The 24,927-nt window shown below is 43.7% G+C and overlaps 1 protein-coding gene and 1 long non-coding RNA gene across 16 annotated transcripts in view; one reads left to right on the top strand and one right to left on the bottom strand.

Annotated features, from left to right (window-relative positions):
• The window catches only part of TRERF1 (transcriptional regulating factor 1), a 195,559-nt gene that overhangs the window by 95,149 nt on the left and 75,483 nt on the right, over positions 1-24,927 (bottom strand). For 12 of the 15 annotated variants that reach the window (XM_082414715.1, XM_082414716.1, XM_082414714.1 and 9 more), the window contains exon 3: positions 20,612-20,694. The exons of the other annotated variants lie outside the window; for them this stretch is intronic. The gene's annotated coding sequence lies outside the window, so the exon portion shown is untranslated. The remainder of the gene's footprint in view (positions 1-20,611; positions 20,695-24,927) is intronic. 15 annotated transcript variants of the gene reach the window in all.
• On the top strand, positions 1,001-10,235 carry LOC309638595. The gene is made up of 3 exons (XR_014251208.1): positions 1,001-2,981; positions 4,349-4,486; positions 8,619-10,235. It is a non-coding gene; the product is annotated as an uncharacterized lncRNA (long non-coding RNA).

Raw genomic sequence — 24,927 nt, 5'->3', positions numbered from 1 at the left:
TCCATTCATCTGCCACAGGACTTCCTGGGAGCTTAGCAGTCCCGCGATAGGAGAAACCCCATGAGATGGTAAGAAAATATCGTATAAATTACCGACTGACAATTTCCCTGTTACAAACAACTTGCTCTAAAGGTTTGCTTAAAAGTAATTGTTCAGAATCTTGACAGCATGTAGCCACAGAAACCATATTTTAAATGATGGTTAGACTCCCAGGCCAGCCCACAAAAGCCTTCTGAACTCATAATGTACCTGCAGCATAAAACTAACAGTGCTATTTTAACTACACGCAGCCACCATTTATATTATGGTTTCCACGGTAACACACTCTGTGCTCCATTTCAGAGAACCAGACACAAAGTAAACCTGGTGCTGCATTTACTCTAGGTTGTCCCTGTGGGTGGCGAGGTGGATGGGGGTGTTGACCTCAGGGGAGAAATGACCCTAGTCACTGGCCCCCCCAGCTCCGTTCAGACCCACAGGTCCTTTAAAGTATGTGGTCCTAAAGGTCCAACGGCCTACACACATGAAGGCCTGTCAGGGCCAGGTGAGCTGTGAGGCTGCTGCCCGGAGGCCATCGGGAAGGAGGCCAGTGATCATGGTTATGGGGTTTGGTTGTGTTTGTGGTGCTGGTGCTTTTCAACCATCTCCTGCAGACACAAGAACGGGGATGGTTCTCAAAATCAGAAATTTAAAACTAGCAAAGTCACTAATTATCGTGTCCCTCTCTAAGTCCTTAAGAGGGATAGTTACAAGTTGGTGTTTACGGCGATTGGAGGGGAGGGAGAAGAAGATGCATTGACACCGAATGGACAGCAGTGGGGATGCCGAGCAGAGCTTCTGAGTCTTAGTTCTTCCTTGTGGAAGTTCCACACCCTTCCTTCTTTCTGCCTTGACCAACCAGGCCACCCTCCCTCCCCGCCCCCCGGCGACCCCGAGAGCTGCTTCTCTTCTGAGGAGACTATGGAACAATCAGGAAGGTCGTGGCCATGTCTCCGGGGCATCCGCCTGAAACAGGAGCAGCTGCACCCACCTGGAGGAGGGCAGGTGTTTGCATGGACAGAGCTGGGCCTGGACCTGGAGACCCCGCCACCCACTAGTGCCCTGGACTTGTTAACTATGGAGGCCAACCTCCTCCAGCCTCAGCTTCCTCATCTCTACACTGAGCACAATGCCCTCCTCGCAGGACTGTTGCGACTAATAAATGAAAGGCAATAATAACAACAACTGAACTATTTGGTAATAGGTCTTACCAGTACCGCTCTATATGCACTTGGATGAACTCATTTAAACTGTACCAGAACCCTATTATTTCACAAAGGAGGAAACTGAGGCCCAGACAGCGTGGGTTATTTGCCCCAAATTGGGCAGCTAATAAGCAGCAGGACCAGGATAACAGATAAAAAGCTGCTTTGAAACTCTGTCATGTTACCTACACGGTGGTCATTCTTATCGTTAATGACCGGCATAGGGCCCTGCCTGAATGCTCAAGTCTGGATTTTCTACCACAGGGGACCTGAGTGCGACCTGCCCTGAGCTCCCAAGGCTCAGCTGGTGTCTCCTCCAGCCCCAACTATGGACCTCACCCTGGCAGCCTCTCAGTAGTGCACGCTGTTCGCTAAACATTATAGCCCCCGTGCTGGTTCAAAGGCCTCCCCCCTCACCTGACCACCCTGTTTAAAACCGCGAAATGCACCTTACCCCCCTCACTCCCTCTCACCTTCCTTATCTCATTTTTTCCCATAGCACTTATCACCTACTAACCTACTACGTATTGTATATTTATTTATTGCTGGTCTCCCCAACGAGACCATAGGTTCCAGGAGGGCAAGGAATTTGATCTCTTTTGTTCCATGCTTTACCCCCAACACTCAGAACAGTGCTAGACACGTGGGCAGGCACTCGGTAAGTATCTGCTGAATGAATGACAAATTCATCTTTACTGACATAGCAAAAATGTCCATAACATCTTGTTAAGCAAAAGAGAGCAGGCCCCTAAATTTTATATAAAACGATCCCACTTCTGTAAATATATCATGTGTGTGTCTGAGCACATGAGTGAAGACACAGAAAAAAAATCTAGAAAGATACACATGAAAATGTTCATTGTGACTGTTTCTAAGGAGTAGGAGTAAAAACAGTTTTAACTTCCTTCCAAATGTTTTACAAAGACCATGCATTATTCCTATACGTTTCTAAACCTATTTATAGTTGAAAATGAACACACTTGTGCATGCTTGTGGGCAGACACACAGCAGAAGCATGCAACTGGTTATTAGCGACTGAAGCAGGAGGTCAGGACTGGTGGCAGCACAGAGTACCCACCTCCCAGGTGGTGGGCCACACAGCATCCCTACTCATCCATCAGCAACGCCGAGAGAAATCACAGGATTAGGTCTACAGGGTCTGGCACTCAGCAGCACCCCCCTCAGAACGCCTCCCAGATCCAACCCCACTTTCCTGCCTCTCTGGAGCAGTCTCAGAATTGTTTAATCCTGTGATTATTTGTAAATTACACCCGAAGGTTCCGGAACATGTAAAGCAAATCTAAGACATCAAGTGAGGTATTTTGCAACAAAAAAACTCACTTTGCAGTAAAAAAAAAAAAAAAAGCCTCATTCTCTCATGCCTGTGTTAAAGAGGAAGTCGGGAGGACTGAATTCCACCCAAGCCCCTGGGCCTGGCTCGGGCACAGCCTCCGACGTGTTCTGCATACAGGGGCTCACAGGGCACCCACCCACGGACTCACACGTCCTCCGTCACCCACAAATCACCAAGGCACTGACCACAACGACACGTGCAAAGTGAGGGCCAGCTGTGGGCCCGGCGCAAGGCCAGGTGCTGTGAGGTGGAAGGAAAGGCAACCTAAGATGAGACGGCTGCCTTCAAGGAAGGGCTAACACACGAGAAAGACGGAAGAAAACAATCACCCTTAGTGGAGCAGCACTTACTAGCCCAGTAGTAAGAGTTCTGAGAACAAAGAGGTAAGTGCGGGAAAGGAGGCTTCGGGGAAGAGGGCAGGCTGCACCCAGGCCTCGCTGAGAGCCGGGACCGTGGTGCGCCCACAAGAGAGGGGCTGAGGGCTGAGGCCAGGCAGAGGCAGGTGGGCCTCAGGGCCCGCCACACGCCCTGCCGCCTCCCCTGCCCTACCTTCCAGGCAGAGCCTGCCGCTCTGAGCGCCGCATGTGTGCGGAGAGCCGCCCCCAGAGAGGGCACACGCTCCCCGAGCCAGATGAGTTTTACCTCGAAGTGACAGAAGTTTTCACAGCTCGGTTGATTTCAGGAGCCCAGTGGAGCCAGAGAGGAAGAGAAGGCAACACTTGCAACTGTGTCCTGAGCCAGGGACTCTGGTCAACCCACAGTGATTCAGAAAACGGTCTGAAAGGCCTCTAAGAGCAGAGATGCAGGCAAGTCTCATGGCTTAGCTTGAAAGAGCTGGGGTACAAATAGCAGAGGTGGAAAGACAGAAAGGAAGGAGGAAAAAGGCCAAATCAAGGACCTCAAAAAGGGAAAAGAAATCAAGAGAGCTGGCCAGGGCAGGGAACGGAGCAAGTGGCATCTAAAGAGACCATCTGTCCTGGTTTGCCAAGGACGGAGGGGTGGCCCAGGACTCAGGACTTCCGGGACGAACACCAGGACAGCCCCAGGCAAACCGGGACGAGTTGGTCAGCCCAGTGGTAGCATGTCACTCTGGGATGCTGAGGGGTTGCTGACCCCTTGGTGCTCTCCCTCCCTCCTTCGTGGACCTGTCACTGCCCACTGGCACCCCCAGGGCAATGGGAAGGATAAGGAGGTCAACATACGGACGTGGCCATGTGCCTCTCCTCCTAGCTTGAGTCCCCTCATCTCAACCATGCAGACGTCTGAAAGGGTTCAGGCAGCAGAGAAAATTCTTTACTGTTGTTGTTAAAATAACACCTAGAATCACAGCCACTATCCTTTACTCAACTGTTTCTCAGGCATTGGGCTCACCAGCTGCCCAGCTGGGAGAGGACGTGGCGCTCCGCCCTTAGGGAAGTGCCATATCTGTACATGGAAATCAGAAGCAGCAGAGGGGCTGTCACACCAGCTCCTGAACCCCTCCCTGTCCAGTCTCCATCCCCCTCTGCCCTCTCAGAGCTTCATTTCCCATCTGCCTCTCCCCAAGGCAGGTCCTGAGAGGGTAAAATCCACTCACTCAACAAGGACTCACTGAGCATTTACTGTGTGGCAGACACTGGTAGGGACCGTGGAGAACACAAAGAAGTTACGGTTCAGTGGTTGGGGGCGGGGTGGGGTGGCAGGGTGGGGCTGGTGTAGAGAAGGGGAGAATCATTCAATAGTCAACACTTAGTCACACTGCCCTTAACAGACGCCAAGAACTGTACTGGAGGAATAGAGACAAGTAACCAGACAACTGCAAAACCATTCTAAGTACAATGATGGTGATGTGGGGGCACCTATCCCAGTTACTGAACCAAATACCAACCCACCTCACTTTAGCCTGGAGGTAAGTGCTATGGAGAAGGAAGGGAGGGAGGGAGGGTGGGGAGAGGGGGAGGGAGGGAGGGAGGGGGAGGAAGAAGGAAAAGAAAGGAAAGAAAGAAAAGAAAGGAAGGAAGGAAGGGGGGGAGGGAGGGGGGAGGGAGGAAGGGAAGGGGGGAGGAAGAAAGGAAAGGAAGGAAGGAAGGAGGGGAGAAAAGAAGGAAGGAAAAGAAAGGAAAAAAAGAAGAAAGGAAGGAAGGAAGAAAGGAAGAGAGGGCGGGAAGACCAAGCACTGACCTGAAAGAGTGAACCAAATGATTCAGGAGATAAAACCCATACATAAGACACAATTAGTGTACCACAGAATACAGGACAAAGTGCTAACCTGGAATACAGACTTTCAGCACAAAGAGACACAGAGCTGGAGAAAGTCCACGACTTCCCAGAGGAAGTGCAAATAAAACCTGAGATGAAAAACTGATGAGGGATAGTTTGCCAGGCAGGGAGAAGACAATAGGCACTTGTGATTTTTCCCAAAAAATGAAAAAGCAAGTGTATAGTCGTTACTCAAAATGTTTCAAAATGGCACACCTACTCACAGGTCTTTGGTTTAAGTATGTGGGGATCTTGCCAATGCTGACTTTCACAAATGTAAGTTACATTTAAGTGGAAAGACAGGCATCAAATCTAATTTCAGCCGTCCGGGCTAAAGAGGCAGGGGATAGAAACATACTTAATTTTGTAATGCAGATCCATGTGCATGCTCCTACACACGCACACACCCCTCAGCCCCTCTCTATATGTCTATCCTCAAGTGATCCAAACTCCATCTTTCTGTTAGAAGAACTCCATAATTCAGGGAAAGGGAAACTGAATTATTAGGGACCATCTACAAATTAATAACTGGGAATCGACCACATTGTTGGTTTGCTGTAATGATATTCACACAGTATGAATAGAAAGGCCACGTGTGGTCTGATGGTACACTGGTCGGTCAATAAGAAGTTAACAACTATTGACTGACTGTCTATTTAATGAAGAGCCCTGAGTTGGTATTGGGTGGGTGGGGGGGGGCGAGGAGGAGCCCGTGCACAGGATCAGTAGGAAGAAGGCAGGATAGGGTGAAAACAAATGGAAGACTCATAGACACTGAGCCTGGTCCTAGCTCCACCACTGACAAGGCCCTGGGTGAGTTGATCCCACGGTGAACTTCACTTCCTCATCCACAAACATGTGCTCTACCTACCTACTTCTCATTTACTGAAGTGAGAAAACATAAGCCTGAGTGCTGGGAAAAGCAGAAGGCTATGTACAGTGCCTCTATAGTGTCGTGGGATTTGGAGGTGCCTCCCCAGCTTCCTTACCCTACTTTCCCAACAGTCCCCTGAGTCCCCCAGGCAGTCATTCATCCCATCCCCTCCACACGGTGCTGGTTCGGGAAAGCACAGGATCTAAGTCGAGCCAACCAGGGGCAGCTAGACTCAATTACAAGCCTTTGGCTGACCCATCAAGGAAGATTTTTCTCCCACTGGATGAGAACAGGAGCCTGGGCTGACATCTTGGGGGCAGAAGGGGAGGTCATGCCTGAGAAAGGAACCAGCAATGAAGGCGAGAAACTGTGTCTGAGGCACCGCATTCGAGCCTTTGATGAAGCCTCACCTGATGCCAGGATAGGTGCTCCATCACATAAGCCAAAGCATTTTCTGTTTTTGCTTAAACCAGTTTGGATTGGCTTTCAGTTAATCTGTCACCTAACTGACATAAGATGAGAGAAAATACGGCGAATCAATGTTATAAACCTCTCTAGTCCCTCACCAAATCCATAAACTACCCAGGGATTCGCTTCCTACCTAGTGTCCTCTGTCCTCCTGAGGGGCTGAACACATTAAGGGGGTCACTCAAGGAACAAAAAGAAGAAAGGCAGTCATAAGCAGTTAAGTCTTCAGTGATTACCGGGCCTGCCTTTGTTTGCTTCCTGTCCTCCGAGACCAGTGAGGGTCCTAGTGATGGAAGAGACAGAAGGGGGAAAAAAACCCTCCATGATAAGCTGAAGAATCAGTTTCCATCTCAGCTCTACTTTTGCAGGTTTCTTCCAGATGTTTACTTATTCTCTTTCATGGTAACCACTGAAGAGCCCAGAGGAACAATACGGGTATCCCATTGATTTATTTTATATCTTAAAAAATTACACAGGGCCTGCAGTACTGAGCTCATGTTCAGATTAAGTTTGCTGGAAATCTAATTTGGGATGAGTAATTTAATTTGGCTACTACAATTAAAAGTGGCGCAGTATTTGTGTTTTAGAGGAAAACCGTATTAGATTCATCTAATCTTATTAGGTGAATATCACATTTAGATCACATTACATCTGGAACAGACATATACTGGATTGATTTCTTTCATAAATCACTCGGAAGACCAAAAGAGACTAACCTTCTCCCTGCTCCCCGCCCACCCACCTGACACAGGTCAGAGCAGGTGGTAAATGTAAAAGAGACCTCGTGGAGAACTCCGCTGCAAAGTCCTGGAATTCATGCACCCAAAACACCACCTACAACAAACTCTTGCATTTTGCGGTGGAATAAACTGAGGCATTGATGGACAAGAGACTTGCACAGGGTCGCAGTCAGTGAGTGGCAGAGCTGGTACTACAGCTCAGCTCCCTGATCCCTAGTTTGGGTCCCTGCCACTCTACTACATGTGTTTTTAATAAGATCTAACACGAAAAACAGCCAGAGGTCCTCTGAGACTCCACTGCTACTCACTTAGCTAAAACCACGGAGTCGTCAGATACCATCTGACGTCTTCCTGCCTCTCCTAAGTATCCTGGGAAGATACAGAAGTAGGTCTCAGTATCTCCATGGGTGACTTAGACCAGCGCCCCAAAGCCTTCTTGTCAAGTCCATTTTCTTGATGACTACCTTCAACCCCCTGACTCCCAGATAACTAAAATTCACATTAAGAACATTCAAACCATATGATGGGTCAGAAAAAAAAGAATCTGCGTTGCTTTTTTTAAATGGTATTAATCTCAGGAGTACTGCTAACTGGGCATATTCAGCGGGTGTGATATCACACATCAGGGTTCCAAGTATAGAGTTTAATCTAAAAAAATTAGGTTATGAAGCAAAATCGAGGCAAGGAGAAGTTAGATAAAAATATTTGTAACGTATGACAAGTTAACACATACTGCATAAAAATCTCTTATCAGTGACTGAAAAAAGATGGAACACTGCAAAATAAAAATGAAAAAGGATGCAAAGAGGCAATTCACATACTCACACACAAAGATTACCAATGGCCTCATGAAAAAATGTTCAAACCTATAACTAAGCAAAGCTTTCAAATTCAAACAATGCAATACTGTTCTCAAGAAATTGGCAAAAACCAAAACCCAATTATAATGCCCAGGACAGTCAAGGGTGATCTGAAATAAGAATCCTCAAACACCACTGATGAGAGTGTGAATTAGTCCACATTTCTGAAGGCCCATCTGGTAAGATGTATCACCAGCCTTAACACTAAGCAAGGATCTTCCCTGAGGAAACGATCAGAGGAACATTCAGAGATTTATGTACAAGGGCAGTTATAGCAGCACTATTCATAATAACAAAAATCTAGAAAAACCTAACTGTACTATAATAGAAAAATGGCAAAATGAATTATGATATTATCAATACAAGGAATAATATGTAGACATTAAAACTTATGTTTTTGAAAAATTTAAAGACACAGGGAAACACTCACAAAATGATGCTAAAATTCAACACCCTTAATAGGATAATTCCATTTTGTAAAGAAAATATATATCACATATTTTATATGCATTATAAATGCAATATATATTTATATATGTATAATATATACTTATATGCATTATAAATGCAAATTTATTGCACTATAAGTGCAATAAATGGTGGCATATTCAGCTAAATATCCAACAAATATTCACACTCCTTTTCAGAGTGTAGGGTTTTCACTGGAAAGTGGCTGCCCAGCAGGGACTTCACTTCCCAGCATCCCTTGTATCTCCATGGCACCATGTGACTATTCCCACCAATGGAGTACAGGCAGAAGTGATGTGCAGCACCTCCAGGCTAAGGTGGTTAGAAAGTGATGTGCCTTCTCCATGCTTTCTTCCTCCATCTGCCAACTAGATGCAGAGGACCCCAAAGCCCTAGGGAATGAAAGAGCCATAAGATGGAATGAGCCTGGGCCTCTGAATCACTCATCGGAGGGCTGACCACCAAACAGGAGCACCTATGTTGGACGAGTCAAAAATAAGCCTCTACTGTGTGAAGTTATAATTTGGAGTTTTAATTGTTTCTTCAGCAAGTGTTACTCTAACTAATACACATATACAGAAAAATTACTGAAAGGTAAACTACCAAATTTAATCTGATGCACTGTACGACAAAGTATAAGGTAAATTATTTTCAAAAGTGCACTCTTTCCACCACAAACGTGTCTTATTTTATAACCAATAAAGATATTAAAAAATAGGGACTTCCCTGACGGTCCAGCAGTTAAGACTCCATGCTTCCACTGCAGGGGGCAAAGGTTCTATCCCTGGTCAGGGAACTAAGATCCTGCATGCCGTGAGGTGTGGCCCCCCCAAAAAAAGAAATTAAAATAAAAAATCAAACTTTAGAGGGCAATGCTATGTAATGAAATCTCTCAATGAAGTACTGAATAAGGTTACAAAAATTAAAATGTAGAAAATTATAAAGACTCAAAGAAAAAAAATCTAGATGTATAACATTTAAAAGTCTACTAAAACAATTCCAGACAAATGATTGTTCAAAAATGATCCAAAGTTAAATGAAAACAAACTAGGAAATACTGCAATTTATACAATATATGAACTATCAGTAACCTTTAATATGTAAAGAGCACTTATGAAACAAGTGAGGGATACATACAATAACTGGGGGAAAAGATAAAAACACCTAGTCACAAAATAAAAATACTAACATACACTTATAAAAAGACTTTCAAGCTCACTAATAATCAAATAAATGCAAATTAAGATCATCTTTATCCTTCTATCAGATTGGCAAACATTTAAAATATTGTGAATATAGCATTCAATGTGGCTGAAATTATGATGAAATGGAGGGAGTTCAAAATGGTATCATATTTTCAACAAATAGTTTGGCATGATAGGGAAAAAAAGCCTTTAAAAAAGACTTTGACCTTCTAAATATGTGTCAAAAGAAATAAACAAGTATGCAGAATTGCCTCAATGGGGATAAAAGATGAAACAACTTAGATACCCATCTGTGAGGTACCTGTTAGATAAATAAATCATGGCATGTGTGTGTATATTCACATATTAGAATTAATAGACAGACATAATTTTAAATTATGATGAATATCTAAATGTACTAAAGTACAACAGTGCCCACAATATAAAAAAGCAGGATACAAAACAATACAGATAGTATAATTTCTTAATTGCTTAAAAGTGTATATGTATAAGAACTTATGTTTTAAGTACATAAGGAAAAGTATAGAAGGATTTTTATCAAAATGTTGTTCTCTCCAAGGGGTGGGACTATGGGTGACTTTCATTTCCTTCTTTATACTTTTCTATATTTTATACGTTTTCAACTATGAAAATATATAAATTTTATTTTTATGTTTTATTATGAAAAATAATAATAAACATATACAAAAGTAGCAAGAATATATTTACCCATTGCCCAGCTCCTATTATCACACATGGCTGACTTTATTTCATCCATACCACTCTATGCCCCCTACCCCTGGATTATTTTTTTTTTTTTAGAGTATTAGTCATTTTATTTTTATTTATTTATTTATTTATGGCTGTGCTGGGTCTTCGTTTCTGTGCGAGGGCTTTCTCTAGTTGTGGCAAGCGGAGGGCCACTCTTCATCGCGGTGCGCGGGCCTCTCACTATCGCGGCCTCTCTTGTTGGGGAGCACAGGCTCCAGACGCGCAGGCTCAGTAATTGTGGCTCACGGGCCCAGTTGCTCCGCGGCATGTGGGATCCTCCCAGACCAGGGCTCGAACCCGTGTCCCCTGCATTGGCAGGCAGATTCTCAACCACTGCGCCACCAGGGAAGCCCCCCCCCCTGGATTATTTTAATGTAAATCCTGGATATGTCATATATACATGAGACATAAGGACTCTTTATAGTTAACATACTCAAACTCTCCACTGTATTATTTTAGAGTAAATATCTGATATTTCATTTGCAAATAAATACTTTAGCATGTATCTTTAAAACATACCCATAATAACAAATCACACTTAAAAATTAGTAATTTCTTAATATCAAATATCCAGTCAGTGTCCCAATTTCCCCAATTATCTTATAAATGCCTTTTTACAGTTGGTTTATTTAAATCAGGATCCAAACAAGATTTACATTTGCACCTGGTTGGTATGTCTTTTGTCTCTTTTAAAGTTTATTACATAGTGCCCCGCCATCCTTTTCCAGGCCATTTTATTTATTGAGAAACACATGGGTCATAGGCCCAAGAACTTCCTGATTGCATCCCCATGGTGTCTTTTACCAGGCTTCTCTATTCCCTGTATTTCATTTCAACTGAGATTTAGTTTTACTGTCTAATCAACTTCAGGTTCTATTATATTTTTTATAAGACTATTTCAAATCAACTGTATTATTTTTATAAGCAGACAAAACAATAAAGCTTAAAAAAAAATTTTAAGGAACTCAAAGAAACACCAGTCTTTCTAATTCATCCATTTTAGCAATTCATTAAAACGCAGTATCCAAAAGTTTTTTTGGAAGGCAGGCTAAACCAAAGCTTTTTCACAGCAAGGATGCTCAGTGACTATTGATGGTCTGATTTATTTTCCAAACACGCTGCTTTTACAGTTTAAATCCATCTCCCCTTCTGCCTCAGTGCTGAAGTCCACCATCCTCTGAGCAACGGCACACCCTCCACTGGAAGCTTACATCATCCTATAATTGCAATTGTCTTCAATTTTCCTTTCTTTCTTTTTTTTTCTTTCAATGTAAGCACATAATTGAAAATTTGGAAATGAGAGAAAATGAAAGAAGGAACCACTCTTAATTTCACCCCTCTAACAGAGTCATTGTTACCTATACACTCTGTACCATCTTTATTAGGGATAATATTTTGTACCAAACTGTAATCCGTGAATACTGCTTTTAATAACCCTTTCATTAACATTAAATACATTTAAAATATCTGTAGCTTATGTTAAGGGTATAAAAAATAGCAATAATAAATATAGTGTGTCCATAGCCCAGCTTGAGGAAGAGAACTTTACTAATCCCCTACACAGCCTCTGTGGCTGCTCCCTCTTCCTCGCCTCGCCTCCCGTCACTATCCTGAATCTTTGTCTATGCTCACTTGGTCTTATAGGTATTGCCACATGCACGCGGATGTCTAAAAACTATATCATTGGTTTTGCATGCATCTGAACCTTATGTAATTGGAACCACACTGCAGTTATTCTACAACTTGCTTTTTTACTTAACGTTATATTCCTGAGAGCCTTCTGTGTTGTCATAGCTGCTATGGTTCATTCATTTTAACAGCACAGCTAATATAGCTACATTCCACAGTAAGACTATGCCACAGTGTGTACTGCAATTTCTGCACATAAAATTATACTGTAAATATCTTGTCACAATGCTATGTATCTTCAAAATAATTATTCATTATAGTAGAGTATTATGCTGAGAGAAGAACTATTTAATTTTATAGTTACCCAACTGTTGGACATTAATGGTGTGTGTGTGTGTGTGTGTGTGTGTGTGTGTGTGTGTGTGTGAGTTTGCTTTGCAAATAATGCATCAGGGAAGCATCATTGTCTAAACAGCATATTAAATATTTTGTATTATTTTCTTCATGGAAGGATGTGGGAAGATGGCCCACAGAAGTGGTATTACTGGATCAAATGTATGAATGAATAACATGATTCGTTAATACATTGTAAAACTGTTTCATAATATTGTAATGACATCAGAATTGGGGATTATCATTAAAAACGGGTTCTTTTGCTAATATGTTAAAATAGTACTTTACTGCTGTTTTAATCTACATATCTCTTATTACAAAATTGAACATTTGCCATACATTTGTTTAGTGTTATATTTAGTTATTCAAGTGCTCTACCAAGGTTTTAGTACCTTTCTTTTTAATTTGTTGAGCATTTCACATAACAAAGATTAATTCCATCATGTTACTGCAAATTTTTTCCCAGGCTATTGTTTCCCCACTGGTTTTTTACGTGAAGAAATCTTTGATTATCCTGTAACTTGATGGACTATTCTTTCCCTTTTTGAGTGTTTTTCTTTTGTTTCCAAGCAATATTCAATTCTACTGCTTTCCTATGCATCTACATTTTGCACTTAATTGTTTGATCTATCTGCAATTCATTTTGATGAAGTCAAATGATTTTTTCCAAATTGTTAGACATCAAAATTATTTACTGAATAATTTTCCTTTCCCCATTGATTTGCGATGCCTTCTTTATGATTTATTACATTATTTCTGCGAGAGTCTATTTCTGAACTGTCCTAGTTCACTTATCTACTTCCTCCTCTTCTGCCGGCCCCACAGTGTTTTAATTACAAAGGCTTCATAATGCATTTTAATATCTGGTAGGGCTACATATTTTAATATCCAATAGATCTAATTCCCTTCCCTCCAAAACCATTTTCATAATTCCCCTTGAGGTTCTCATCTACTTATTTTTCCAAACAGACTTAAAACCATCTGGTGAAATTTTTAAAAATCTTGATGGGACTTTGAGAGGAATGGCATTAGACTCATGAACTAATTCCAGAAGTATCCAAATCCTGAATTTTAATCTCACCATTTAGAAATAAGGTCTTTAGTTAATCTCTTTAACTCTTCTTGGTTTACAACTAAGCAATCTGTAGTTAATGATTATTTTATTCTTTTCTTTACAGTATTTATTCTCTAAAGTTACTATTTTTATAACTTTCTGCATTGGCTTTTTGCTTTGATCTCAGTCATATGTACGTTTATGAGGCTCCAATAAAGTATAATGCCAGTGGACTGTATGAACTCAATCTTCCTTATCAGGTTCAGGAATGGTCATTTTATATATTCCTTTTTAAGTGGTTTGTAGAAGTTAGAAGTTGAATTGATTGAACACACTTTTGAAATTAATGAGATTATAACATATTTTCACTAAAACCATTTAAAATATTTCATTTGATTCATTATGTGAATCAAATGAAAGTATATGTATATGAAGCCATTCCTACATTCCCGGAATATAACCCACTTGGGTATGGTGGAACATTCACATACTCTAGTGTTGAAATCTACTCACTAGAATTTTATCTAATATTTTTACATTCCTAAGCAAAACTGGTATAGAGCCTCCCTTTGGGGACTTGCCAGATTTGTTATCAGGGTCATGTTTGCTTGAAAGTAGGATCTGGAAGTTTTCCATCTTTTTTCTAAATCCTGGAACACTTTACATAACACAGGAATCACTGGTTCTTTGAAAGGTTAAAAAAAATTTTCAAAGGCCTTTTTATATTTTAAAATATGCCACCTGGCACCTATGTCCATGTGGACATTACCGTGTTTGTATACATGACACTGTAAGATATTGATCTCTAATGGAACGGGGAGTAGTTTTATTGTAATTTACTGCCTTTTCTTCCCCAGCTGAAAAGGGAGTAAATGTCCAAGATGATGAAGACCTAGGGAATAACCCATTTTCCCAGGCTTTGGTTCCAAGAGCCTCCTTTTTAGAGGCCCATCAAGGAAGCTATACAAAGTGGTCAGAGAATATTGAATGCTAAACCATCCAAATTTCATTGAGGCTGACCAAGTTTGGCAACCACAACTTTACCACTGACATATGGAACTAAGAAACCTAAGATCTGAAAAGACAAGGGGATCACCAGTCTACCCCAGGTCACCTCTAGTTCTGTGGTAAAGGTATTCCAAATTTCTAGTCCACAGAACCATCTGTTCCAGCTATAGAACACTGCATCTCTTCCACAGCAATAAAAGCTTGTAACTCTAAGGCTTTCTCTGCTTACTGCAAGGCTCCTGGACCAAAGACCCTGCAAGCACTTCCAGGGGACCATAAATAAAAGATTTAGCATTGCTATGGGCTGAATGTTTGTCCTCACCCCCCAAATTCATATGTTAAAGCCCTAGCCCCCAATCTGATGGTATTAGGAGGTGGGGCCTTTGGGAGTCAATTAGGTTAAAATGAGTCACAAGGGTGGAACCCCCATGATGGGATTAGTGTCCTTATAAGATGAGGAAGAGACACCAGAGCTTCCTCTCTCCACAAAGAAGAGGTCATGTGAGCACACAAGATGGTGGACACCTACAAGCCAAGAGAAGAGGTCTCAGAATAAAACTTACCTTGCCAGCACCTTGATCTTGGACTTCCTAGCCTCTAGAACCGTGAGAAATAAATTTCTATTATTTAAGCCACCCAGTCTATGGTATTTTGTTATGGCAGCCCAAGCTAAGACAAGAGGGTTGTGGTAATGTCTGCCCAAAAGAACGCTGAGCTGTAGCTATACAGACTGCGTAGCCTGTTGTAGAGTGAGATACACCTTAGGAGAAACAAGTGGTACGGAGTCTGAACCAATTACGATTGAGTGTCTACTAGAACATGCAAGGACGGTGCTGTATGAACATATGTGACAATATAAATAGCACTCAAACAGTGACACTGCCCAGGAGTGAGGCTGTGAACAGGGCAGTAACTGCAGATGTAAGTGTGCACAGAACAGTCTGCTCTTTCTTGACGAAGACACATTTCAGTTCATGTCCACATTCACAGAGGATCCATGAAAACTTAGAGATCGATGAAATGTTAGGATTGTCAATCAAGGTGATGAGTGTTAGGATAGTCTGACAGGAAGACAGGGACCTCAAAACCCTCTTTGGCACTAGGATTCCATGATTCCATTCAGGATTTCATATATGCAGGCAGTCTTTTTCTCCCCTCAACAAGGGCAGAGATGTTGCTTTCACACCAGTCATGGCCTCACACAGACGCTTAATCCCTGGCTGGAAGGCAAAACATCTTTGTGGCAAAGCCAAGCAGGAATGTGAAGTGAAGCAGAATGAGAAACATTTTGTTGCTGTTTTGGATGCCAGGGGTGGTTCGGTGTATGATTGGGGGTTTTTTTTATTTTGCTTTAAATTTATTAATTTATTAATTAATTTATTTATGGCTGCATTGGGTCTTCGTTGCTGTGTGCGGGCTTTCTCTAGTTGTGGCGAGCAGGGGCTACTCTTTGTTGCAGTGCACGGGCTTCTCATTGTGGTTGTTTCTCTTCTTGCGGAGCATGGGCTCTAGGTGCACAGGCTTCAGTAGCTGTGGCACGTGGGCTCAGTATTTGTGGCTCGCAGGATCTAGAGTGCAGGTTCAGTAGTTGTGGCGCACGGGCTTAGCTGCTCTGCGGCACATGGGATCTTCCCAGACCAGGGCTCAAACCCGTGTCCCCTGCATTGGCAGGCGGATTCTTAACCACTGCGCCACCAGGGAAGTCCCTGGTTTGGAGGTTTTTTTTAATGACTTCAAAGGGCATCTTAAGAAGTCATACTCTTTTGGCAGTTCCAAGATGCAACTGCTGCTACAAGTACTAACACTTACCAGCAACTGACTGATGGACACACTGCTTTTCTCAAAAGTACCCTTTCCCTTCTGGGGCTTTTCAGACCCAACTAAGTTTTCTCTGTGTGTGTGTGTGTGTGTGTGTGTGTGTGTGTGTGTGTGTGTGTGTGAGTGTGTGCCCATGCACATGCAGAGACGTAGCACACAACTGAAAGCCAAATGAAATTCAACAAATTTACCATTTTTAGGGTTAAATTGTGGAAAAAGAAAAAACTATTGACATGCCTTTTCATTTGAACTATTAAGTTACTGCAAAATTTTCTTCCTACCGGTGGAAAATTAAACTAACAATTCTAAGTTAATGACTTGAGGGTAAACAGTTCCTTCTTTTATAAAATGAATTGGGTTTACGAAGACTTGCGTTTAAGTGAATTTCTCCTGTCCCTTTAAATCAAGAAAAGGCATGACTTCAGCGAATTCCTAGGCTTCATGAGACGCTTCAAAGAAATACGATTTTTCCCCCTACAGTTGCACATTAACTCCACATCTCCCCAACACCTGTTATGCATAGATGCAGGGAAGCATCCACCCTTAATGTTGTTTTCACAGGTGATGTCAGAAAAATAAGAAGAGTGCAATAAATTATTCCTAAAGCTGAACATTTTCAATGTAAAGATTTTATTCCTTAGACTGTCTCCTTCCTACTATTTTAGGATCAAGATGGTCCTTTCTTTTATAAGAACTGTAGTGATAGATGTTAGGTTTTTAAAAACATCCTTCCTTGGCAAAATAAAAACTTGGTAGCCCTAAGCCAATCCCCCCAATTCTTTTTTTGGTAGTTTCTTGGTCCAGACAAACTACATTTGAGAACCACTTGTCTACAGCACCCTCTGAACCAAGGAATTCAGGGTCAGTTGTCCAGTTATCACTAGTTCTCATCTACTTATCACAACTGTGACCAGACAGCCTTGGGGGCAACAAACAACCTACAGAAAATTTAAGTCTAATTTTAGTCAGTATTCAGGGGAGAGGGGATGAAAAATTTTATGGTTTATAAATTTGTGGTCTGTAAGTTCCTGGTCACTCTGGAACTTTATCCTCCGTCCACAGGCCCCTCGCTGCACCCTATCCACCCCTTATCCTCAAAGTTATCGCCTCCCAGTTTTGAAATCAGCTTCAGGGTGCTGCGCCCACCTTTGCTCTTCCCACCACTAATCTGGGAACCCCAAGTCAAGACAATTCACCCTCCTGGGATTTTGAGAAGTCAGCCTTATGGCACCCAAGGCTTTTGAGAACGATTCACAGCATTTTGTCAGCTAAAATCCCACTGAAATAAATGCCCAAGGCTAGCTTCTCACTACTGCAGCATCTCACCCAATCCAGGTGATTCTAAAATCCATCCGCCCAGAAAAGCCCCACTAAGTGGCTGGCTTGGGAAACCAAAGCTGAGGAGGGTCACTTGCCCCTCCAGAGCCTCCAGACGGAGAACAATGGCAAGAAAATCAGCTAGGATAAGTCATGACAGGCTTTCAACTATTTACAAGACTTTTTCAACCAAGAATACATTAATATGTTACCGTAAAGTTAAAATTCCCTATTTTCCAGGGATTATAACTACTTTTAATTTAAAACTGTGTGCTACTTAAATTTTTCTTTATTTAGGTTTTCCCCAAAATGAATTTTTTTTAAAAAACCATTCCAGTAAAAAAAAAAATCCATAAACACTAAATATTTTAATATCTTTATTTACCTTGTCTCTAGCTGAGCTAACCAGTGACATATATTTGTTGTGAAGAGTTAATTTCCTAGAATAAACATGCACATAAACATACAAATGTGATAATATTTAGAGTTATATGAAGCTAATAAAGGTAACATTTATTGGGCCAGCCACTGGGCCACTGGGCACTTTACTTGGATTACCCCAGTTAGTCCTTACAACAGACCTATAAAGCAGGTATTATTCTTATTCCCATTTTATAGATGAGGTTATAAATGAGGAACTTCATTACTGTAATTTAATCTTCAATAACCCAGAATTTGAGTTCAGTGTTTACTCTGGTTATAGAAAGGTTGAATACGCATATTAGAAATAAAACAGCATTGTAGAAGGCATAGTTAACCTCCTAGAAGGTCCTACATCTTAAGACATACTGAAAAGCAGATGCTAATTGCAAGCCTTCCAACAGGAACTGTTTGGGAAGGTTCTGTCTGAAACTATGCTATGTTAAAGCACTTTAAAATTCAGACTTTCACTAGTTAAGAGTGAGTTTTCTCTCACTGTTACCCCAACAATTAGTCCAAATTTGTAAGGTCTCTATAGATGATACAGTACAGTGGATGTCCACTGTCACTCTCCCCATGTCCATTTCCCTCCTCCCTCAACAGTACCCAGAGCTCTGCTTCCCCCACCCTGCTGCTTTGAGGAAAGCTACACTCCCCAGTGTAGGGATAGGCCAATCAGGAAAATCTCCCATCCCTGCCAATCAACAGAAGGCGTTCACCTGGCCAATGTGATGGGCTAAGGAATGAGCACATGACTCAGTTCAAGCCAATGAAATGCAGGGTTGGTTTGCTGGGGAGGGGCTTCTGGGAAAGACACTTTCTCAGTCTTTTGAAGAGTTACGGCAAGGGATGCTTCTTTCTTTCTGGCCAGAGGGATGTGCAACAATAAGCCCAGGAACTTCTGTGGCCATTCTGCCTCCAGGAGAGAGGCCAGCCTGAGGATGGACTGATACCATGGAAGAGCGGCACAGAGATGGGAAGAAACTGGACTCCTGATGACAAGCTGAGCTGTTATCTCACATGCACCCTGTAGTCTGTCCCATCCCTGCTTTTTGCTAGTACAAGCCACTTAATTAATTCCCTGTGCTGTGGGAGCCCCTTTGAGTTCAGTTTTATGATATTCACAACCCCCAAGTAATCCAAACTGATAAATTGGAAATAAGCACTCATCCAGAGCTTTTTCCTAGCACTTGCTCAGATTTTGCTTGGTCCTGTTTCAAGTGGTTTTGTGTTGTTTTTCTTGAGGAAATATAATGGGCTTTCAAGAAACACTTTCATGAATTAATGAGTGGCCTTGGGCAAGTCACTTGATCTCCTTGGGTCTTTTCAACTATAAGAAGGATGAAGTTTGATTAGAGGGTTTCTGGTGCTCCTTCCAGCCCTCACAGCCAATGGTTCTATGTAGCTGACCCAATACTGCAAAGTTTCACACTCAAACAAACGAAAAACCCTCTTTTGGTCCTAAAGTAGAAACATCCCTTTTAATATATTCCAAGCGAGCTGCATCTCTTGGTCGGTCAGATATTTTCCATTTGTGCCCTGATACCCATCCCCGATCTGTCTCCACTCAGCTTGCACCCCTAGAGGTTCTGATCTCTGCACAGCTTCAATATGCTCCCTGCCTCCTGGCTTCTGGCTGAGTATGCCTAGTGGGAGGCACCATCAGGAGACGGGAGAACTGACAGGGAATTCAATGAGGATATCCATTTTCTTGGCTCTTTCCCGGCCATGTTGCTGTAGGTTGACTGCCTCCTACCAGATAGCCTTTCTGTACAGCTTCTCTTTCCAGTTCTGATAACCAATCTCTCCCTCTTCTTTTCAGGCCCAGGTATGGAACAGCTCCCTGACATTGCTAACCCTGGGATGCTTCAACATCCCGTGCTGGTTTCTCTTAACCCTGCTGATGCCACTATAAGCAGTTCCTTCAGTAGAGACTCTTGGACTACTCCATTTGAGTGAACCATCTGTTTCCTACTGGAACCCCAAGACACAGTGGCTTAAAAATTAAATCAAAATCAGGCACAATAAAAAAGAAACAGAAGCAATCAACTATGAGTCTCACAGAAGAAACAGGAAAAGTGTGGAACTTGCCAAGAAAAAAAACCTGTGCGCACCGAAAGAATCAAATTAGATACCACCACCCTGCTTCCCCACCATCACTAAGAATTTGTGGGAAATAGTCATCTCTTGCTAGACCAGGGTTTAAAACTGAAGAAAAAAAAAAAATTCTGTTTATACACAAACCTATTGACCGTCCAGACAGCTTCTGTGTGAGATCTGGCAGAGGAATCATAGCTATGTGCCCATTTTCTAGAGGGACAAACTGAGCCTGGAAAGAGAACACAGGGCTAGAGCTGACAAAAACACTAGAAATGCCCCAGGGCCAGTTCAAAGGCTCCTTGGTCCAGGAATCTGCCTCTGACAGGCTCTGTGGAGTTTCTCAGAGTGGCCTTCTGTACCAATTCTCCAGAGATGTTTAATTCCCACTTCTAGAAGCTACCATTCATGAACATCTTTTGGATCCTTCACTATCTGCAACAACTCTGCAAAGTCAAGAGACAGGATGCCCTCAGCCCCATGCCAAGTGATGCTGAATTCCAATACGTGAAACCACAAGCGCCGACCGTTTCCCGGACACCTATGGGTGTCCAGGCCCAGAGCAGCCGACCTCCCCTCTGTGGGGCATTTTCCACACCATATGGATCAAAGAAACGATTTTATGACCCCTTCATCATAAAGCATTCAAACACCCAGAATGTCAGAGAAGCTACCTGTTTCACGATTAAGAGGCTTAATCTCTCAGGGTCGTCCTGCTTCCATGTCTTCCTCTTTCAGCATCCTCCAGAGCCGGGGCCTGTAGGGGTGACCCAGAAAGCACATTCAGGATATCTGGCTTCAACATGGGGACAGATCATATCAATCAGGGAGGGACTAGAGAGGTAGCCAAGGATGGAGCCCTGAAGAACCCAGCAGTGGATGGACCTGCCCGGGAGGAGGGCCCTGAAAGGTCCCTGAGGGTGGAGAGGACTTAGGAGAGAAAGACACTCAATTCCAGTCTTCTAGTCACTCAGGCCCCAAACCAGGAGTCATTGTGACTCCCCTGTTTCCTTCACACCCCACGTCCAATCCATCAGCAAATGATGCCAGCTTTATCTGCAAAATGTATCCACCTCCACTGCTACCACTTTGGTCCAAGCAGCTTCTCTCATTAGAATACTGCAATAACCTCCTAGCTGGTCCCCCTACTTCCATCCTTGCCTGTCTATAATCCACGTATCATGCAGGTTGAACTGTGTTATGGGTCAAATTGTGTCTCCCCGCAATTCCTATGTTGAAGTCCTAACCCCAGGACCTCAGAATATGACCTTATTTGGAAATAGGGTTGAAGCTGATGTAATGAACTGTTAAGATGAGCTCACACATCATACACTGAGTAGGGTGGGTCCCTAATCCAATATGACTGGTGTCCTTATAAAAAGGGGAAATTTGGACACAGACACCTACACAGGGAGAGCACCATGTGAAGACTGGACTCATGCTGCCCCAAGCCAAGAAACTACTAGAAGCTAAGAGAGAGCTCTGGAACAGATCCTTCCCTAGCGCCTTCAGAGGGAGCATGGCCCTGCAGACACCTTGGTCTTGGACTTCTGGCCTCCAGAACTGTGAGACGGTAAATTTTTATTGTCTAAGCCACCCAGTCTGTGGTACTTTTTTATGGCAGCCCTAGAAGACCAAAACACCATGCTCCCCACACCAGCCTAAAAATCACTCTTCTGCTCAAAACATTCCTATAGCATCTTACATCTCTCAGAGTAAAAGACAAAGTCCTTGAAATGTCCTACATGGCTCCATGACCTGCCCCAGCCTCTTCTCTGACCTCTTCTCCTACTCTGCCCTTCTTCAATTTCCTCCAGCCACAATGGCTTCCTCAAGCATCCCAAGCAGGCTCCTGCCTCAGGGCCTTTGCACATGCTCTTCCCTCTGCCTGGAACACTGTTCCACTAGGCTTCCTTCACTTCCTTCAGGTTTCTGTGATAATGTCACCTTCTCAGTGAGACCCTCCTGACAACCCCAGCACCCTTTCCATCCTCCTTCCCTGTTGTATTTTTCTTTGTAGTGCTCATCACCACCTGACATTTGTTTATATTTTTATCCCTCTTTCCTCACACTAGACTAGAAACTCCCTGAAAGCAGGGACATGGAATTATGGTATGCCCCAGAGCAGAGCACATAGTAGGTGCTTAAGTAATAGTGGCTGAGAGATTTATTTGCGGACTGAAAGAAGCCAAGAGAAAAGAGAGTTGCAAGAAGGAGGAAGTTGTCCACGGTGTCAAAAGTAGCAAAGGGTCCAGAAAGATAAGGACCGAAGTGTCCGTTGGGTGTGCTAATATGGAGGCCACAGGTGACCTGAGAGGGGACAGCTCGTGTGGAAGCAGGAGCCCCTCACAGCAAACCCACCAGGTCCCTCCCCTGCGCCAGTCACACCTCCCACGGGCAGAAGCCAACCTGAGCGGGCTGCCTCAGCGAAGGAGCAAAAAACCCGAGGGCAGATTCTTTCCAGGCATCTTGTGAGGGAAGGAGAAAAGGGAATGAGAAAAAGAGGGGGTGAAGGTTTGAGGAAAGACTACAGCAGAATGACTGGAGCGGGTGAGGTCCCAGGAGCTGCACGGGCACCCGGGTGCAGGAGGAAGGTTCCCTCTGGCCAGGAAGAGGAGGAGGGGTGTGTCCTCCTCTGAGGGGAAGGAAACCAAGCTGGGATGAGCCCAGATGGGGATAACTGCACGAGGCGGGGAGGCAAGAACCTGAGTGAGCTCGCTGCTGAGCGAGGGGACCTTGTCAGAGTAATCAGTGAAGGCAGGAGGTCTCCTGAGTGACGAAGGGAAGACAGGGAGGGGGGCTGGATGGAGTGGGGACCGTGGGGAACATCCTGCAGGGTCAGCCCTGAAACCGAGTACCTCCTCAAATTCTGTGCCCCACGTACCTCCCTCGCCTTGTGAAGTGCCAACCCTGACGGGAGAGAGAGCCAGCCGCCGGCCAGCATCGCTGAGGGCCCAGCTGAAACGAGAGGCCGTGGGCTCAGACACACACAGTGCACGTGGCTCTGGGTTTCTGGGACAGGCCCTTGGCAGCACGGATTTAGGAGAAGGGTCTTCCTCCAACTGAAGAATTCCGCGACCCCAAACAGCTCCATCCCTTTTTTGTCAGGGCCGCATCACTCACCCAGGCCCCCAGATTCAGCCCTTTGAGCCCCTCTGAGTCCTCACTCTCCACTCCCCTAATTCCTCCCAGTCAGTCACAAATCCTGCCTATTACACTTGTGTGCTGGGTGCGACCCAAGTTAAAACCCTCACACACCAGTCCTGTGAGGTGTTCTGAGTGTCTATTTACAGTTGATGAAACTGAGGTTTGATGAAGTCACCTGCTCAAAGTCACACAGGTAGCAAGTGGCAGAGCTGGGGTTTGAAATCTTCCATCTCTCTTCCCTCTTGTCCATATTCATGCCACCACCCTGGTCCAAGGCCTCAACGTCTCATTCCTAAAATTCAACGCGATAAATGTCTTCTAACTCACCTCCCAGCATTCCCCTGTTACAGGGCACACATCCGAATGAAGCTTCTTACAACACTGTTTTGTTTTCCTGTTCCAATAAAACTTTATTTACAAAAATAGGCACCAGGCCATAGTTGGCCTGTAAGTCACAGTTTTCCAACCACTGATTTATAGTCTTCATGGAATCACGAAAAATTTTGTCCATTATTTGTTCAAATATTTTTCCCTCTCCCCTTCCCCTCCCACTGGGACTTCAATCACACATACGTTAGACCACTTAATATTGTCCCACAAGTTGTCAATGCTATGTTTTTGTTTTAAATATCTCTGTGCTTCTTTTTGGATAGTTTCTGTTGCTATGTCTTCAAGTTGGCGTCTAATCTGCTTTAATCTCATGCAGTGTGTTTTTTATTTCGAATGTTATATCTTTCAGCTCTAAACGTTCCATTGGAATCTTCTACTTCTCTCCTCTTTTACTATCTCCTCTCCTTGTTGAACATGTGGAGTGTATTTATAATAGTTCACAGCACTGTTTTCACCTATCCCCGTCCCATGCAATTGGAAGGGCTCCTTCTTCAATCTTGCTTCCCACACGCACACTCCACTGCACCCCATCCAGGATGCTCCTCCCCTTTCCATGCACCCCTCAAGGCCCCAATGCCAGGACATTCCTCCCCACCCCATCCCCATAGCTCCACCCCTCTGAGCGCCCTGCTCATGCCCCAGCTTGCTGAGCAATCCCTGCTCTTCTGAGTTCACTGCACTTAGCTTCTCTTGGCAACTGTTCCATTTGCTAAGTTTCCGTGTAGATGGCACACCCCTTGAAGGTAATTAATATATGCGTTGAATGCTTGGAATTGCCCACTGCTCAACACAGAGTCTACAATGGTAAATGTTACTTGATCTACAAAACAATTCTGATGAAACACAGATGATATACTTCTAGAAGTTTTTCAGAAAATACAAAAGAACTGGGATGGTAACTGGAAGGGACACAGGGCCTTCTTGAAGTTTTGGAAGTGTAACTATTCTTCCTTTGCAGGCGCACCCAGAGTCTGACACCCTATAACAGTCACCCTAATAAGAGGGAGGGTGGCTGGATGTAGCTCTCCCCTCCTTCCTGCTCCTACATACTCAGGGTCTTGGGAACCCTCCTTAGGTACATGCTTTCACACACAGAGATATCCTATCTTCCTCCCTCTTCAAGGGAAGAGCTTAAAATGTGAGCAGTCCAAATCTGGCTGAGTGGAGTTCATGGTGACTAGCAGAATGGCAGAAGGAAGAGAAAGGATACTCCATTTCTGGAAAACTGGGAGTTGGCTCTAATCTACTTTGACTGTCAGCCAGGGACCATACAATTCTGGGATTCTTGGGGTCACAGAAGGAGGATGGTTGAGAATGGTGAAAGTCAACAAGGCACTCAAGGGTCATCAAATCACACCCCATGCAGATAGAATGGGCAGCACCTGAATAACAAGGGTCTGGGAGGAATCTATGGGGGGGAAGGTGACGCTGCCCACCAGATGCCCAATAAGAA

This window comes from Balaenoptera physalus, assembly GCF_965194825.1.
Source record: "Balaenoptera physalus genome assembly, chromosome: 11".
In the NCBI taxonomy this organism is placed as follows: domain Eukaryota; kingdom Metazoa; phylum Chordata; class Mammalia; order Artiodactyla; family Balaenopteridae; genus Balaenoptera; species Balaenoptera physalus.
This window is presented reverse-complemented; position numbering and strand designations above follow the sequence as displayed.